General features: G+C 40.9%; 1 protein-coding gene across 4 annotated transcripts in view; it reads left to right on the top strand.

Moving 5' to 3' along the window:
• SYNPO2 (synaptopodin 2) overlaps positions 1 to 18105 on the top strand; it is a 182318-nt gene that overhangs the window by 79912 nt on the left and 84301 nt on the right. The window lies entirely within an intron of this gene.

Here is an 18105-nt window from a genome sequence, read left to right as displayed (position 1 = left end):
TTCTTTCTGCCACCCACTAGCCATGATCCTGGCCTTGAGGAATGCAAACCGTCTGTCATGTCCAGAATCTGTGGGCAAATAAACCAAGGACCAAGTGAAAATGTGGGTGCGGCCATTGTGTAAGGACTAACCGCATGGCCACCAGGCATTGCTGCGCTTGCCTGTAGAGGTGGATTTTGTCCCATCGTAGAAAGAAGGGAAGGAGAGTATGTTTTCGAAACGTGGGTCAATAAGGAGAGTTAAACTTACCTGGTAACGAACTCAATTACTACATTTTATTCTAAGAAAGAATCACTTCTGCAACACTGTTAGGGAGAGAATACATTGTTGAATTCAACGTATACAAAGTCAGATACTTTGCAGGGGGCATCCTGGCCAGACATCTATTCCTTTAGATGATCCCAGGGAGGATGCAAACAGTTCCTTCTGTCCTGTTTCAGCATGTTTTCATTCAGGAGAAACTAAACCTCAATCCTATCTACAATCTCAGAGGTGAGTTCGTTCGGGTTAAGGGTGTACAGGCCCCCAGACTCAGAAATTTTGCCTGCCTTACTGATCCATATTACCAGTAACTGCTGTTTTAATGTTTAATATCTCTTCAACAATAAGAGAAACTTAAGACACTCGAATCTTCATATATTTAGACCCAGTCCCAACAATTATTTTTAAGGTTTGTTATCTTTAACTTTTTAGAAAACGTTAGATTTTACTTATTCCTTCTGTCAGTTGATCAGAAACACAGGGAAATGAGGAGCCATTGGCTTTTTAAAATACGTGTTCTGATATGTTGTTAGGATTCATTCTGTGGTCTGTAAAACCTTCCTCATCTTCTGACCCAAGAACTTGCATTAAGTTATTTGCATTAAGTTCTGGGAAACCTCTATTCCCCAGTTAAGTACTGGCTCTAGGCAATCTCAGAAGCTTAGAGGCCAGAGCTGTCCTGGGTACATCCTGTCCTTGAAATGTGACTACTTCTAATCAAGGGCTGGCCAGGACATGCATGCTTTTCACCAAGACAGGGTGCAGCCTAGCAGGGTGTGCTTGGTTTTGGCATAAGAGGAAGATCACCTTATAATGACCATCCACCAGGCTTTGGGCACCATTGAACCTAATTCTAGAATATGGAGCAGATGCCCAGGGAGGTTTTAGAGGCTAAGAGGTAAACCAGAGATAAAGGAAAACAAAACAAAACAAAAGCCAAAAAACATTGCCTGAGGAAACATTTGGGTTTATATATTAGGATTGTGTTCTCATTCTCTCCCTCCGTCCCTCTGTCTCTCTCTCTCTCTCTCTGCCTCTATTTCTGTTTCTCTCTTCCTGCCTCCTTCTCTCTCATTGGATTCTTTCATTAATTGTGGGTGGTTCTTGATGAAGAACTCTGTGATAAAGCCATTCATCTCTTCATTCAACAGATAGTAACTACTCTGTTAGACAGTGTGCTAGAGATACTGATGCTTTTGCAAATAAGAAAACTCCTGTCTTCAAGGAACTCGTGATCCAAAAGCCATCACAGACAAGAAAAATGACCTTTGTGGCAGGATGCGTAATGTGTCCCAGGTATTAGCTGGGACCTCCTGGCGCTCTGGGACCTGGCAAAGATGAGCAGCACAAAACTCCCATTTTGTGTCTCTTTGAAGGCCAAACCATATCCCCAAGATCCCTGTTAAATTCACAGTCAGCTTTGCTCTGATTTCCTGCTTTCTGATACTCTCTGCATCTTGGAGCCGTTCTTTTATTTCTGTTCTGACATAAACCCAGGGTGGGGACGACTCCTTCTCTTCTGTTCCCTCCCACACCTGGGTGGGCCTCTTCTCCTCCCACACAAAGCAATCACCAAAACAAAGTTACGATACTGATTCTATGTTTCAGAACTTGAACTGAGAGTTTGGGGGTCATGAGAGAGCACAGCGGTAAACTTCAAATGACGTAGGGCACATTCTTGTTGTGGGGTCTGTCTGGTACCCGTCACCAGGGCCTTCTCAGTGTCTGCATCACCTCACAGAGCACTCAGATGTCCTCCTGTCTTCTCTTCTGCCTCCTGATTCTCTTCCACATGCCATCCCTCCTGCACTGTATTCTGCCTCTTCCCCCACACTCCAGTTCTGGAATATTCTTGCACTCTACTGTCCAGAGTAAGCCTTTCCTTTTCATGTACTCCAAAATTAAAGTGCAGACCCATCTTGTTCATACCCAAATCCTTCCTGGTGCTCAGGCAATGGGGCTTTCATGTTCTAGAATCCTCTTTCTATTCTTTGCATGGAAGGCAGTGCGGCTGCATACTGTTTTCTCCTCTCCTTTATCTGTAGTAACTCACTTATACACACATTCAACGATATTTTTTGGATGTCCATTATGGATTAGGTACCACTCCACGTGCTAAGGTTAAAACTGTGTATGAGATGGACACAGGTCCTGTCCTTGTGGATTTACATTCCAGGAAGAATGTACAAGATGCTAAGAAGAAGTAGAAAGGCCCCACCTCATTCTGGGATAGGACTGCACATCATGGAGAGCTAAGTCTGACAGGACAAGCAGGATTGATGTAGGTCACTCAGAGGATATTTTAGACACAGAGTCTCAATGACAAAAGTCGGCACTGAAGTTCTCCACCATTCATTCGAGCTGCTGGAATGAAGAGGGAAACATTGTGGGTTATTTCCATTATTTCTCCCTCTAGCTCCCAAACCTCAATTTTCAAGCGATAGCTTTTGGGCAGAGTTGAGGTATGAGCTCTCTAGTGAGGAAGAGAGGGCACAACCTCCCACCCTTTTCAGTTTCAGGGTGACGTCAAGGGTCTGAGAGTCTTACTGGAATTGGTTTCTCTTTCCCAGTGGCTGGGCCCTGGAGCACAGCTCTCTCCACACGCAGGTAGATCTTAGGGAAGGAGCTTCTCTGCAATCTTGTCTTGGAGAATGGAAGTCAGGGTATGATTGGAGGTTTGGTCATCTCCTAAGAGCTGTGGAGTTTGGAATTGGGTCCTAGGGCTGTTAATTCATATGAACACTTATGCAAAACTGAAAGATGTAAAACAAGACGAAACAAAACAACTCTGCCACTTCTTCTGGGATGATGCAACCCGTGGCCAGGGTACACCCTCTGCCGGCGTGCAGCCTGAAAGAATGGGGATCCACTTTGTCCCCGGTTGACCAGATTCTAGAAAATGTAGTCTGAAGAGATCGATGAAGTTCTTATAGTACCCGAATCCATGGGTATTCTCAAACTGTAGGTCTTTCCTCACAAGGCTCTGAATGATTAGCTAATAAAATGGCAGCGTTTAAGGAACCCCACATCACAATCGGGATATCTTTTCCCTTCTTCTTACCCAATTACTTTAAAGTAATTGGCTAACCTTTATTGGGCATACTTGACATGCTCCAGGCACTGCACTAAGTAGTTTACAGAGATTAACCCCACGAATTCTTATAATAATCCTATGACTTACATATCATCAGTTCCATTTAATGTTTGAGGAAACTGAGGCTTAGGAGGTTGAGCTCAGCTAGTGAGTGTGTTTGAACCTAGAGCCCGTTTTAACTCCCACTCTATACTGCCAATTTTCTTTTTTTCCCCTGCTTTCCTCCTTTATCTCTCCTCCCTCTCTCCTTGCCCCATGGAAACAAATCCTTGCAGAGGACCCAGGTAAAAAAGGTATGCATTAGGCTCCCTGGTAGCTCTTCAGGTGACCTCTGAGTTCCAACTGGCCCTGAGACTGGGCTTTCCCAACAAAGAGCTTCCCTTTGTTGTTTGGGGTATGCTGAAAATCCTGGCTTCAGGTTTCCAGACCAGCAGTCATGCCCAGAGCCTAATCCTCGCTGGGTGGTGACCTGTCAGCACACAAGAAACACAGGTCCACTTAGCTCTTGGCAGGAGGTTCTGTGGCTTTTCTGGCCAGACCAGCCGAAGGCACAATGGAGAAACGCCATCCATGGTTGTTTCTCTTTGCCATGCAGGGAAAAGTGATATAGAATACTACCTGATAGTTTCTCTACAAAGAGTCTCCATGTTTCCTTTATGTTTTTGGCACACCTCAGGATAATTCCCTTAAGTATTAGCTATCTCCTCAAAAAGTCATAAGATACACAACATTGTAATCAAAATTTGTAGTTAAAATCTGGGGTCACAATAGTAGTACTCCCCTTGACCTGGCTTTGAAAAACCTTTATACTCTAAAAACACGTAGTCTTACTTGAAACATGGATCTATTCATGCACCTTTAATCTTGGTTAGAGACCATGGTATAGTGAAGCTGCATAGTAATCCAGAAAATGTCTAATTTTGGTGAAAAATGTACAGCAGCCAATATAGTAACTTCCAAATAAGATAACCTGGTGCTCTCAGTATTGGTTTCCAAAGACTCGTTGAACATTTCCTTGTTTGGTTTTGGAGGAATTTGCTGTGGGATTTCAGCCTGGCCCTCAACTCGCTGGAAGACTGCAGACTGAGAGTAAGCAGGCGGAGAAGCCAACGAGCGAAAATGAAAGTAAGAGGTCCTGGGCTTGAGGCTTAGTGTGTGTTCTTTGAGGAAGGAAGAACTCCTGCAGGGTCAGGGGAATGTCACTGGCAGCCCTAGAACTTGTGAATGCCAGTCAGACATCCTGTGCTCCAGACAGATCAACAAAGACCAGAGGCAAAAATGTTTCATTGTAACTGTTACAGCAGTGTCCTGGCTTCCTTGAGATGTCCTCTCTCCAAGAGGCTGTTATTTTACCTTTAGTCATTTAACCCTTTCCCCTGATGTTGACATACCTAACTCAGTAGGGAAAGCTAGTGGTAGATCTTCCAGAATGAAGCACAGGCTTTGGAAGTTTACAGCTAAGAAAGTATCCATAGCCAGGTCCAGTCCCGTTTAGTAAAATTTCTAATTATGATACAGTGCTGGGGCATGTCGGGAAGGGGAGTAGATAGTGCATGCGTTGGCCGAGGTGAAAAGAACAATGCCTTCTTCTTAGTTGGGGTTGGAGTTGGGGTCAGGGAGTGACAAGGTCTTATTTTTGAAAATTATGAAATACATATTGATTAAAATGTATAAAATTACTGGGTATATTTTCTCCTTACCTCTTGAGAACTTTTGTAGAAATAGAATGTGAACACTACTGCATTTTTCTTTTCTTATTTTTTTTTTAAAGATTTTATTTATTTATTTGACAGACAGAGACCACAAGCAGGCAGAGAGGCAGGCAGAGAGAGAGGAAGGGAAGCAAGCTTCCTTCTGAGCAGAGAGCCCAATGCGGGGCTTGATCCCAGGACCCTGGGATCATTACCTGAGCCGAAGACAGAGGCTTTAACCCACTGAGCCACCCAGGCGCCCCTCTTATTTTTTTTTTTTAAGATTTTATTTCTTTGACAGAGAGAGAGCGCGCACACGTGGTCAAGTAGGCAGAGCGGTAGACAGAGGGAGAGGGAGAAGCAGGCTCCCCACAGAGCAAGGAGCCTGATGCCGGGCTTGATCCTAGGACACTGGGATCATGACCTGAGCCAAAGGCAGACACTTAACAGACTGAGCCGCCCAGGTGCCCCCTACAACTGCATTTTTCAAGTGAGGTTTCCTAAGATGTTTGAATCCTGAGAAGCACATCAGAAGTCCCAAGTCTTACTGTTAAATATTATGAAATATGATGTGGCAAAATAAGGCTTTAAAGTGAAAGGAGCAAGAAGACCTCTGTTCTGATTATACACTCAGCCTCGTCCAGTAGAGAGAATCTAGTAACTTTTCCATGATTGTCAGTTGACTGTAAGGGCTCCTGGAAACTCTTAAACTCTCTGCTAATATAAGCACAACACTCTGATAGGTTTCCACAGTTCTAGTGTCTCTTACACCATGTAGGTAAATTTTAGACCAAGGTCACAAAGTAGTATTATCCTCTAAGACATTCTTCTGTTAATACTCAAGTATTTCATTGCACTTTGTAAATGTTCTTTTTGGTTTCAAAAATGCATCTGAGACTAAAATGTATTGTCTTTCAAACCACTTACATATATGATGTTTAAAATGGAAAATGCAGTCATAAGGAAATACAATATTTCTCTCCAGATTGTAATAAAAGGTTTACACCATCAATTAACAGTGCTTTCACTGCCCTCTGCTGCCTTAACGAGAACATTGGATTTGGAAAGCTGAGTCTTACATCTGATTGGGGACAGCCAACTTTTCATTTATGGTCAGTTATTGATGCCCGCTGGCATATTCCAAGGGTAACACTATCTGACTTGGAAAATCTCAACAATGAAGCAGCCCATGACCCAAAACCAAATAAACACTATGTTCTTGTGAGTCAGGATTTTCTGGGGTTTTATTAAATTCCTGGTGTTCTGTCTATAAGATCACTAATATACATGGAAATAGCTGTTTATTTAGAAGTTGATTACAAAGGTTTTTAATACCTTATTATTATTTTTAAAGATTTAAATTTTTGAGTAATCTCTAGGCCCAACAAAGGGCTCGAACCCACAACCCTGAAAACAAGCATCACGTGCTTCACTGACTGAGCCAGCCAGACCTTCCAATACCTGTTATTTTTTTAAAACATGAAAAATTAATAGAAATGGCAATAAAACTGATTAGATGAGAACCTTTGCTCTTTAAAAAGTGGAATGAAGCTTAATAGAATTGCTTTGTGGCACTGTTCTGTTATTTGCATTTAAATATTGGGTGCTTAACATAAGAAAAAGATTGAGTATTTTCATAATTTCATTATACTTCATGTACTTTTAATCAACAACATTAAGTGCCATGTCAGTCTAGTCTCTAGGGCTTCTGTTTAATAATAATACTGTTTAATAAAAATTACTAACTTACTCATGAAATTCTTGGAGATATGCTTGTTATAAATATTCATTATTGACCTAGCAAAAGTTTTACCTGAAATCTGTTTTACTCCTGAATTATAAATTATCAACAGATTTTATTCACTTAACAACAATGTGTCAAATGCCTATTAAGTATCAGGCACAAATTTATAGATGAATATAAACTGCCTTTCTGACCTAAGATGCTCACAATTTAATGGGTGCAAAATATAAATAAACATGTGTTATAGAGAAATTTCCAGGGGCAGGAGGGAGGAAAAAAAGAGATCTCCAAAGGTCGTGCTCCCTTTTGTGCCAGTCAAGAGCCCCAGGAGTCTGATTGTTTTGATCAGGACCTATGACACAGTTAATAGTGACTAATTTTGCTTGTAGTACTCCTCAGTGCTCACTAAGAAAAACAGGAATGGGTTTTGCAAATCTCTCTCTCTTTCTTTTTTTTTTTACTATATACCTTTTAATAACTTGATACCTTCCTGTATCTACCCTAACCAACCCACTTCCTCTCCAATCACAAATGTGATTGTAAACAATAGAAAGATAAATATACTTTCAAGTGCAGATAACCTTATTTTATTTTTATGACTCTGAAGGGACTGTAATAGAAAATGGTTCTGTTATATCCAATTACTGCCAAAACAGAAAGCTATTGATCCAACACTCCAGAACCAAAGTGGTATTTTTTTGTGGATGATTCTGACATTTAACTGGCTCGGAATCACTAATCCTCTTTAGCAAGTTTATTTGGTTACCAAGAGTATGTTTTGAAAACACAAGGAATACACAAAGAGCTTTGTTTCAAGTCCTCAAATACCATATAAGGAATGCATGGGGAGGGACTGCTCAAAGTTAAAAGCTTTGATAAAGCTTCGCATTTTGTTATGGTGAAGGAAATCATTCAGTTATACTTGCCTCAGAAGTTTTCTAGGGTTAAGGCATTAAAATCATACTGTATGGTGTGCATTTGGGACCTTTGACCATCTTTCCACATATATGAGCCCTGAACGGAAACCTTGAACTTCTTCTTGAGCACCTTAACCAAGCCCAGCCTGCCTCTAGTGGTCCCCTCCGTGAGAATGCAGAGTGGCCTTCTGTTTGGACAGCTTTAGTCTCCCCCATCCTGTGGTCATTATGGTTCTTCAGCTGACTAAAACCCCAGAAACGCACTACTACCCATCAGTAGTTACCAAAAAAATGTGGTTGATGGAAACCTGTCCACATTAAGAAATATTTTAAGAAAAAGTTCCATAAATTGTTTTTATCCAATAAACATGTTGTAACATTTTAGAATTTTAGAACCAATTAAGAAATAAACCAGAGTTAGAGAGATGGAGCTAAAAAAAAATCTGCCTTATTATTGGTAAACTTGACTTGGAGAGTATGGTTTGACCTGTGACCACATCAGTCTTCCCACAAAAACAAAACAAAACAAAACAAAACAAAACAAAACAAAACACCTTTTTTTCCCCCTGGAAGCATTTGCATGTGTAGAGAAAACTTCTACCTATAATTGTAGGTGCTTTATAACTCCTAGTCAATGCATGGATGAATGAACCAATCAGTCACAAAGGTTGCTTCTGCTTTTTTTCTCAGGGGAATGTCAATATCAATTCCAGAGTACAGGAAATATTTTCATTTGTTTTGACTCCATGACCAGTTGCCTCTTTGGACCTACCCAGCTGCTCTCAGGTGGCAGAAAGCTGGAGTGGCTTTCGGACTGAGCACTTTCTGGTGCCAGTGAGAGGTCCCATCAGCACCTTTTCCTCTTTCTCTTTCCCCTTCATCTGAAAATACAACATGTTCTCTGATGTGAAGATGAGTGTGTTTGATTTCAGAGATTTGCTCAGTGCTTTAGGCCAGCTGTTTTGGCTCAAGTGGGATTAATTTAAACACCAGTTGTTGTTTAGCAACTTTAGTCAATCAACAGATATTTATTATGATCTTATGTAGAAAGCAAAGAGAACAGAACAACTCTTAAGAATGGGAAGCCAGGGGCGCCAGGGTGGCTCAGTTGGTTAAGTGTCTGCCTTGGACTCGGGGCATGATCTCAGGGTCCTGGGATTGAGTGCGGCATCAGGCTCCCTGCTCAGTGGGGAGTCTGCTTCTCCCTTTACCCCTTCCCCCCGGCTCATGCTTTCTCTCTCTCTCCCTCTTCCTCAAATAAATAAATAAAATCTTAAAAAAAAAATTAAAAAAAGGACAGCCAGGGATCCTGCTGATGATTATGCTATGCCATTGTTTTTATGACAGCAGAGGAGTGAATGCCTGCCTCAAAGGTCCTGAGTGTTCTAGGCTTAGAGTAACATTCACATATCCCACCTCCCTTTCAGGTCTTAACTTCAAATTATCAATTTTACTCACAGTGAAGGTGGACTGGGCAATGGGACTTGGACTTGAGGCTAAACGAGCACTTCCTTTCAGGGAATTAACATTTATTAAGGTTATTTGGCCTCTGGTGACGGGCCTGCCTGCCTCACGCATTCACAGACAAGATGGGAAAGCTGACAGGGAGAACAGAAGCCTAGCTGGGCCTTCCTGGGGAACGTGGATTCTGAAGGACAAGTGAGTCCACTGCCCACTCCCTCAGCCGGTATAAGAGAGTGAGAGAAAGGACTGGCCATCACAAACTTTTCCATTCAATAACTATAGTATTTGGAAAAATCCTGGTTCAATGGTGTTCACACTCTCCACTCATCAAATTAGCTACTCCTCCCATGGGAGAAGTGACAGGAGACATCTAGAAGTATATGGTCCCATCTGTGGGAAGAATGGAATTTCCCCTTTGTGGAGAAAGTATGAAGAGGGAAATAATGATCTCCCCAACACCGATTTATTCCACAGGGTAGACCACCCTGGGTAGTCCTGGTGACCCTCACTGTCCTGAACTCCACTGCAGATTGACATGTAGAACTCTATTTAATCTCTGTAGAAACTCAAGGAGTTAACCTAACTTCTTCTCATGGACACCCTTGTCAGAACATAATAGAAAGAAGACAGAATAATATTTACCATAGAAACTCAAGGAGTTAACCTAGCTTCTTCTCATGGACACCCTTGTCAGAACATAATAGAAAGAAGACAGAATAATATTTACCATACATACAAAAAGAAATCTGAGCCTGCAAGCAAAATCTGTACCCTCATGTTTCCCATTTGGGAAAATAAAATGTTTTATATATATTTTCCTTTCCACCTCCCCCTCCTTCCAAAATGCAGGAGCTTATTTGTCTGAAGTAACCCACAAGGAAGTCTAGCAAATCTGTCTCTTACATGCTGACTCCAATTTCTTTGTGTCATTTCCAACACTTTTCTCCTAGGATTGTTGTTGGCTTTAAAGTGGCGTCATAGGTGAAAACATTTTGCCATTACCTAACAGTTAAAGTTAGGGGTCTCTGGGTTGGAATCCTGGTTCCCTCCTGTACTAGCTCTGTGACCTTGGGCAAGCCACTACAATCTGGCTGGGTTGATTTTTCATCGCAGGGTGAGGACTTACTAATTTTCGTGCCTTTCCTCTGAATCTTAGAAATGAATTAGATGCAGAATCAGCAGTATATATTTTATAAGCTGGGTGTACCCACCAGCCTCCTGCTTTGCCTCCCCACTCACACCATTTTTAAAAAAATTTTATTATTTGCAGGCAGTAAATGCAGTGGGAAAATGTGAACTTGGAATGAAACAGCCATGGGTTTGAATTTCTGTTGTATCATTTATTAGCTGTGTGACTTTGGATAAATCAGCTAAAGGGTCTCATTCTCTTACTGGGCTAAAAATGTTAATGAGAAAAGAGACCCGTATTCAGACTTCTATCTTAAAGTGGAGACTCGTAGTACACACAGCAAATATCAGATTTTGTCCTGCATTTTAGAAAGTGGTTTATATAGTATATGAAGTCTTCATTTCTTCAGTGGCTGATTCACTTGTAAGGTATACCTGTGCACTATATTTGTACACAAACACACACACACACAGCTTCCATGGAAGCCAGCTTCCTTTTGTGGGGAGGGGAGTGCGATTTCTTTGAGAAAGTCTATGGATGGCCCAGGGCCGGTGATAACTGGCAATTTCTGTTACGGTGATGAGTGATGATGGGTTAATCCCTCTGTGCCTGTCAGTTTGGCCAACAACCCCCCCACCCCCCACCCCCGCCTAGATTTCCCTTCATCAAATGTAAATATGCGTCTTGCCAAGTATTTTCCATTTACTTTGTAAGCTTCATGTTTTTCATTGGAAATTCAGTCCATGTGTGTTGAGTTATTTACTGAACTCAGAATACTGTTGGGCAAATGCCAGTTTATATCCAGAGTTCCCTCCCCACAAAAGAACCCACCATAAAGTTCCACTTTTTTCCTCTCTCTTCCTTTCATTTTTTGTATTAATCAGGACCAGAACTAAAAGAAGCCTAGTTTGGTTCTGAAGTTACATAAAAGTTATATGGGCTACACAGGCCACTAGTCTTTAAACATACAAACTAAAAGAACCGTGCCAAAATGAGCTATCTGGGTCCCTCAGAACACCTTGTTAAAATTGTCCATTCTGTGTTGACTTGTTTTAAGATCCCTTTCTTCATCAAAAAGGAAATTAGATCTTAATGTTTCCATTTTACAGATGAGGACACTAACAGTCAATGACTTGCTTATCATGGTCAGATGATAGGAATTTGGAAAGGAGAATGAAGAATAAGAAAGAAACAGCTGAGGGTTAAACTCGGGCAATTATTGCATTTGAGCTAAGAAAAGAGGCATGTGGACCTTTCTGGTGGTAGAGTACATTTTAGCACCCGAAGGGAATCAAGGCTTGAGTGGCAGGTGCAGCTTTTCTCAGTGGGATGAGATAAGAAATGTTCACATAGTCATGATATCATGAGTTCTCATGCTCTAGAAATATCATGTGTAGGTAGAGAGGTGGATTTTTTTTTTAAGAGCCACGTTATACAACAGATTTTCTTATTTATGCATGTTCAGTCCATCTGTAACTCCTTTGCCTGTTCTTGGCCAGCAGCCTAGAAGAGGCCCAGGCCCAGAATATTGAGTCAAACTGTGGGATTTTTGACAAATTAGGTTTTAATTCCCTTCCCTTACAGTTCCCTCATCCACATTTATGACTTCCACTGCCAAATTGATGTGTTTAGCCCTGATCTCTCATTTGCCTTCTAGTCTCATTTCAGCAGTTCAACTGATTCTAACACATCCCTCTGCTTGAATACTTGCTAGCAAAGCTCTCATGTGTAATCAGTGTTATTAATGAAACCTCTTAGAGAGCTTGGGTTTTATTTTTATTTTCCAACATTAGCGCCCCTTCTGAGATTCCCTTGCTTTTACCAATAACACCTCCAAAATTACAAATTTGCAGTCATTCTTGATTTTCACTCCCCTATAAATCTGTTCTCTTCCTGAGTCTGTAGTTTTCGCTTCAAAGTTTGTCTCTTATCTTTTTCCTGTGGGTTATAACAGAATAAACTCCAATCCAGGCTCTCATCACTTCCTGTTTGCACAACTTTAATGGTTTCCTCCTTTCTCTGTCTTCAGTCTTCTGCTCTCTAGTCTACCCTGCACACTGACTAATCTCTCTAGGGGGGCTTAAGAGCCAATAATAATTGCTCATCACTACTGGGTCATTTCGAGTGTCTCATCCTGGCATCTAAAACTGTTTTTAATGTACTTCCACCTCACTAATCCATCTTTACTTTCAATGACCTGTCACACACACCCTCCCATCCTTCTTCGGTCAGCTCTCCACCTTTCCAGAACACACTCTGCTTTTCCCCATCCTTGTCCTGCCATGTTTACATTATGGGTCACACACAGCGTGGTTTCATGGTTAAAGGAGCTGGACAAGGACCTGCACATAGAATGATAAATAATTTGGGAGACAGGTTCCCAAATCTAGCTAGTACCAGTACTAGTGAGAAGACAAATCTAACAAATAGAATAGGGCTTTGGACAAGTATGACAGCAGAAAATTTGGGGCAGTCCGGGCAAGCGGTTTCTCTGAGAAAAAGCCAAACTTCAAGAGTGAGAATGGACTAGTATATGGATGGCAGACAGAAATGAAGGATCCAGAAGGATCCAGACAGCCATTTGGAGACATCTAGGCATACAGACAACAGCATCTGGAATATCTCCTTACAGGTGGTAATAGAGTCCAGTAATTCTTGGTGAAGTCCAGGAGTAGGACTTTTTTTTTTTTTTTAAGATTTTATTTATTTATTTGACAGATGGAGATCACAAGTAGGCAGACAGGCAGGCATAGAGAGAGGAGGAAGCAGACTCCCTGCTGAGCAGAGAGCCTGATGTGGGGCTCGATCTCAGAACCCTGAGATCATGACCTGAGCCGAAGGCAGAGGCTTAACCCACTGAGCCACCCAGGTGCCCCCCAGGAGTAGGGCTTTTATCCCTGGGAGGATGAGGAGATATGACAAGGCAAGAAAAGACTCCCATCCTAGAAGAGCTGGGATCATCAAAGCCAGGATTAAATCACAAAGAGTAAGACAAACAGATAGATGGTTACAGGATTTGCTCCCTAGAACAATACAGAAGCTTGTGGAAACTAGATCACCTCAGCACCAACTGGCATCAAATGACTCAGTCCCGTGCCCCCAAAAACCATAGGGCTAAGAATTTGCATTCTAGAGGCTGGAAGGGAATCTACCACCGTAAATGCCTTTGGTCTTGAATTAAATCTTCCTGCCACTGACTGTATGATCGTGCGCAAGGTTCTTAATTTTTGTGAGCCTTGATTTCTTTATATATAAAAATGAGGAAAACGCGTATTGTATAGATTTGGTATGATGATTAAATAAAGTGCCTGCTATGACACATGCCATTTAGTAATAGGCTTCCTGCTCTTTGCCAGACTTCTGAAATCTCTCCTACCCGAGAAAAGGATTGACCCTTGCGGCTGAGGTGGTGCTAAGCCTGTGGGTGGGAACCCGCCATTCCACTTGTGTAATGAGGCAGAGAAGAGTCCAGAGGCAGGTGGTCAGGCCTGGCCTGACTCCTCCCTCACGGGGACGCCTGCCTGCCTTCCTCTTCTTTCTCTCTCCTCATTGCTCCATCCTCTTACCTCTATAAGTCCTGAACACGACTCGTTGTCAGCACAACTGTCCCTCTTCTGGGAAGCATCAACTCTGTTCTTGAGATTCCTCCATTCTTTTGGCCCCTTTTGAACTGGCATTTTGCTAATTACTTGACCATGTATAATATTAGCAATCCTAATTTCGGCTTCTTTCAAGTAATCCCTAGGGTTCATGGCATGGCCATCTGTAATGTTGCAAAGATATGACTTCCGGAGAAGTTCTGCGGAACGAGCTGAGTGAGTGAACCCAGTAAGTTGGCCCCCGTCATAGTCCAGCACAATTTTGATGATACCAATTTGTTGATGCCTGAACATTTTGTGGGGAGAATTATATCCTATTTTGGAATGAGGATCGGGAGCTTTTTAAGTTCTCTGGATGAAATCCTTGGTGATGTCAATGGTCTACAATATTATAATTTATTGATTTTTAGTTGCCTCTTGTACTCTAGCCAGTTTTGTTTAACTAAATTTCAAGCCTCTCTGTGATTGAGCCGAGTCTCTTTTTTCACATGATTTCCTCCAAATTTAGCCCCAAATTCCCTTCATAGTGAGCAATCAACCTGCAATTAGTGATTGATTCAGTGACTATGTCTTGTTACCATTTTGTTTAGTTTGGGGAATTCTAGATGGTCATTTTCTTCAATTGCTTAGTTATATCTGAAGTAAAATACAACATTTTCACTAACATAATAGAAAGGGAATTAAAACACAAAGGAGGTGAGTCTAATACTCAATTTTTTTGGTAAGAAAAGCAGGACAAGCCATTTGCAGGGAAATTTTGGCTACACATAATTCTTGTCACCAGAAATCAGGGTGATTTATAGTATCTTGTTCTGTTTATGGACTGGAGATCTGTATTCCAGTGGATTTTCCACTTGTTCTTGTGATTTGCTAAAATGGAAAAGTACTCAACCTCATTTGCATAGAAATGCTTATTAGTATCCAATCACATCTCCCCGCTCCCCGATTATTGTTACTTTTTTTGCTTTCATTTTTAAAAAATGCTCTTTACTTTGGAAAAAGGTGCCAAGATTTTCTGGCTAATTGTGGGTACAAACATACCTGTATATGTCATACTAATTATTTTTAACACACACACATGTATTTAGCCCATTTGTTGAAAATGGCTGTAACCTTTTATGTGGAGGACTCTAACCTCTTCCCTCTTATCCCATCTGTTTTACCCTCTGTAGTGGCCTTGAGTTCAATTCCATTTTTCAATAACACTGCCCCTGTCACGAACACACACAGTCACATACCATTTCCAATGCTATCCACTATAGCTCACACCTTTATCATTTGTACAGCTGGACTAACATGATGGACTTCTAGAGGCATTCTTGAATTGTCACATACCTTTTAAATCATTCTGTACCTTGTTTCCATGCTTACAGCCCAATAACGCCTCGTATCCCCTCGGCACAAAATACACATAGCTCTATAATATAATCCTGAACTACCTGTCCAGACATGCCTTCTCCTCCTTTCCTGTCCCTCCCACTCCCTCTGTACCCCTCCACCATCCTGGCAGTCCCTTGAACATGGGCCAGGCTTTCCTACTGCCACAGCTTTGCTCATGCCATTCCTGCCTGGCACGTTCTCTCTTCCCATCTTTACCTACAAAATTTTATGTATGCTTCAAGGCCCAGACCAAATGCAACTTACTTCATAATTCATTTCCTGAGCAAATTACTTAAAATTCTACCCTCAGCTTTCTATCAGAAGCACATATTATTAACCTGTGTTTCTAATAGTAACCATATACTGCCTTATTTTATAGTTGCTCACACACAACGCTTTTTACTAGCCTATATGCACTTGGTGGGCAAGGACTATGCCTGGTCCAACTTTGTATATCCATATTATTTACTTCAATGCCTTTCCCATAATGTGTGTGCAATAAATATTTGTTCACTGAATGAGTATTCTATTTATCTATGCTACATTTTTAACACAATAAAGGGATATCAGTAGAGGCATCAATGGAGGGTATGCAAATCAAACCTCAGAAATTCATGTATCTATGAACTATAGTTTGGGCAATTACTTTCATAAATCACAATCTCTTGATAAGTATATCAAGAGATATGAAACCACCAAGAGGGCAGACATTTTTTTCTGCAGTTGCTCAGGAGACCTGAACTACAACATTGGATATTTCATGATTCTGAGTTCCTTGTCTGTTGCTTAATTTGTATCCCATGTTACTGAGAGAGGAGACGAGCCCAGCTATCACTCATCCACACTTATATCACCCTGAATTAAACACTACAGAGGAAAAGACACTCTTAGTGTTTAAGAAATAAAGTTGTACACATTTTATATTGTATCCTGTTTTTAAATAACTTAAGAGGAGAATTTCTTAGATGAAAACAAATCATGTTAGTTTTATTAATGAAGGCTGCTACTAATAGTGATACATATGCCCATGTACAGTGTAGTAGAACTGTTTTCTCTATTTTCTAGAAATATTGATTTTTCCATTTTTTAGTATATTTTTCTTTGTAATATATAAGACCTTATAATATATATTCTTGAGGTACACAATGACAAGAGATACTGTTCTGCCTGTGCTCTACTTTTTCCAGACCATCCCTCAGCCATGACCATTTTCTGGCTGGTTTTCCTGTCAGGGTATAACCATAATTATACACATTCCCACACTCCTAGAACTGTGTGGTGTTTGCTTGGTAAGTTCTAGCTAGTTCCTTCCTCGGCCTGTGTCCTTCAGTTTGCTGTGGGAGCACAGTGGTTCATACTCCTTCCTTCTTCTCTTCTCTTCCAGCACATACATGTGAATCATTCGAGAGTCAGTTTGGACTCATTTCATGAGAAAGTGTTTGGATTTAGAGCCATATGTGATTTCATTTAAGATTTTAAAAAAAGAAATAACAAGTGTTGGTGAGGTTGTGGAGAAAAAGGAACCTATATGGCTGTCAGCAGAAAACAAATTGGTGCAGCCACTGTGGAAAACAGTATGTAAGTTCCTCAAAAAATGAAAAATGGAATTACTGTATGATCCAATAATTACACTACTGGATATTTACCAAAGAAAACACTAATTTGAAAAGATATATGCACCTTCTACTGGGTATTTACCCCAAAGATACAGATGTAGTGAAAAGAAGGGCCATTTGTACCCCAGTGTTCATAGCAGCAATGGCCACAATTGTCAAACTGTGCCCTTCAACTGATGCCCTTCAAGATGCCCTTCAACTGATGAATGGATAAAGAAGATATGGCCCATATACACTATGGAATATTATGGCTCCATCAGAAAGGATGAATACCCAGCTTTTGTATTAACATGGACGGGACTGGAAGAGATTATGCTGAGTGAAATAAGTCAAGCAGAGAGAGTAAATTATCATATGGTTTCACTTATTTGTGGAGCATAACAAATAACATGGAGGACATAGGGAGATAGAGAGGAGAAGGGAGTTGAGGGAAATTGGAAGGGGAGATGAACCATGAGAAACAATGGACTCTGAAAAACAATCTGGGGGTTTTGAAGGGGTGGGGGGTGGGAGGTTTGGCGAGCCAGGTGGTGGGTATTGTGGAGGGCACGTGTTGCATGGAGCACTGGGTGTGCATAGACAATGAGTTCTGTTACACTGAAAATAAATTAAATTTAAAAAATAATGAAAAAGAAAAGATATATGCACCTTTATGGTTTTTGCAACATTTTTTACAATAGGCAAGATATGGAAGCAACCCAAATATCCATTGATAGGTGAAGAGATAAAGAAGATGTTATACACACACACACACACACAATGGGATATTACTCAGCCATTAAAAAAAGAGATTAAATTCTTGCCATTTGCAACAACATGGATGGACTAGAGGGTATTATGCTAAGTGAAATAAGTCAGTTGAGAAGGACAAATGCCACATGATTTTACTCAAATCAAACTTTAGGAAACAAAACAAATAAACAAAAAAGGGGAAAAAAAAAACCCAGACTCTTTTTTTTTTCTTTTTTCTTTTTCTTTTTCTTTTTTTTTATTTTTTATTTTTTTTAAATTTTTTTTTTTATTTTTTATAAACATATATTTTTATCCCCAGGGGTACAGGTCTGTGAATCACCAGGTTTACACACTTCACAGCACTCACCAAAGCACATACCCTCCCCAATGTCCATAATCCCACCCCCTTCTCCCAAACCCCCTCCCCCCAGCAACCCTCAGTTTGTTTTGTGAGATTAAGAGTCACTTATGGTTTGTT

This window comes from Mustela nivalis, assembly GCF_964662115.1.
Source record: "Mustela nivalis genome assembly, chromosome: 4".
NCBI lineage: Eukaryota > Metazoa > Chordata > Mammalia > Carnivora > Mustelidae > Mustela > Mustela nivalis.
Note: the sequence above shows the minus strand (reverse complement) of the source record. Positions and strands in the feature narration are given on the sequence as shown.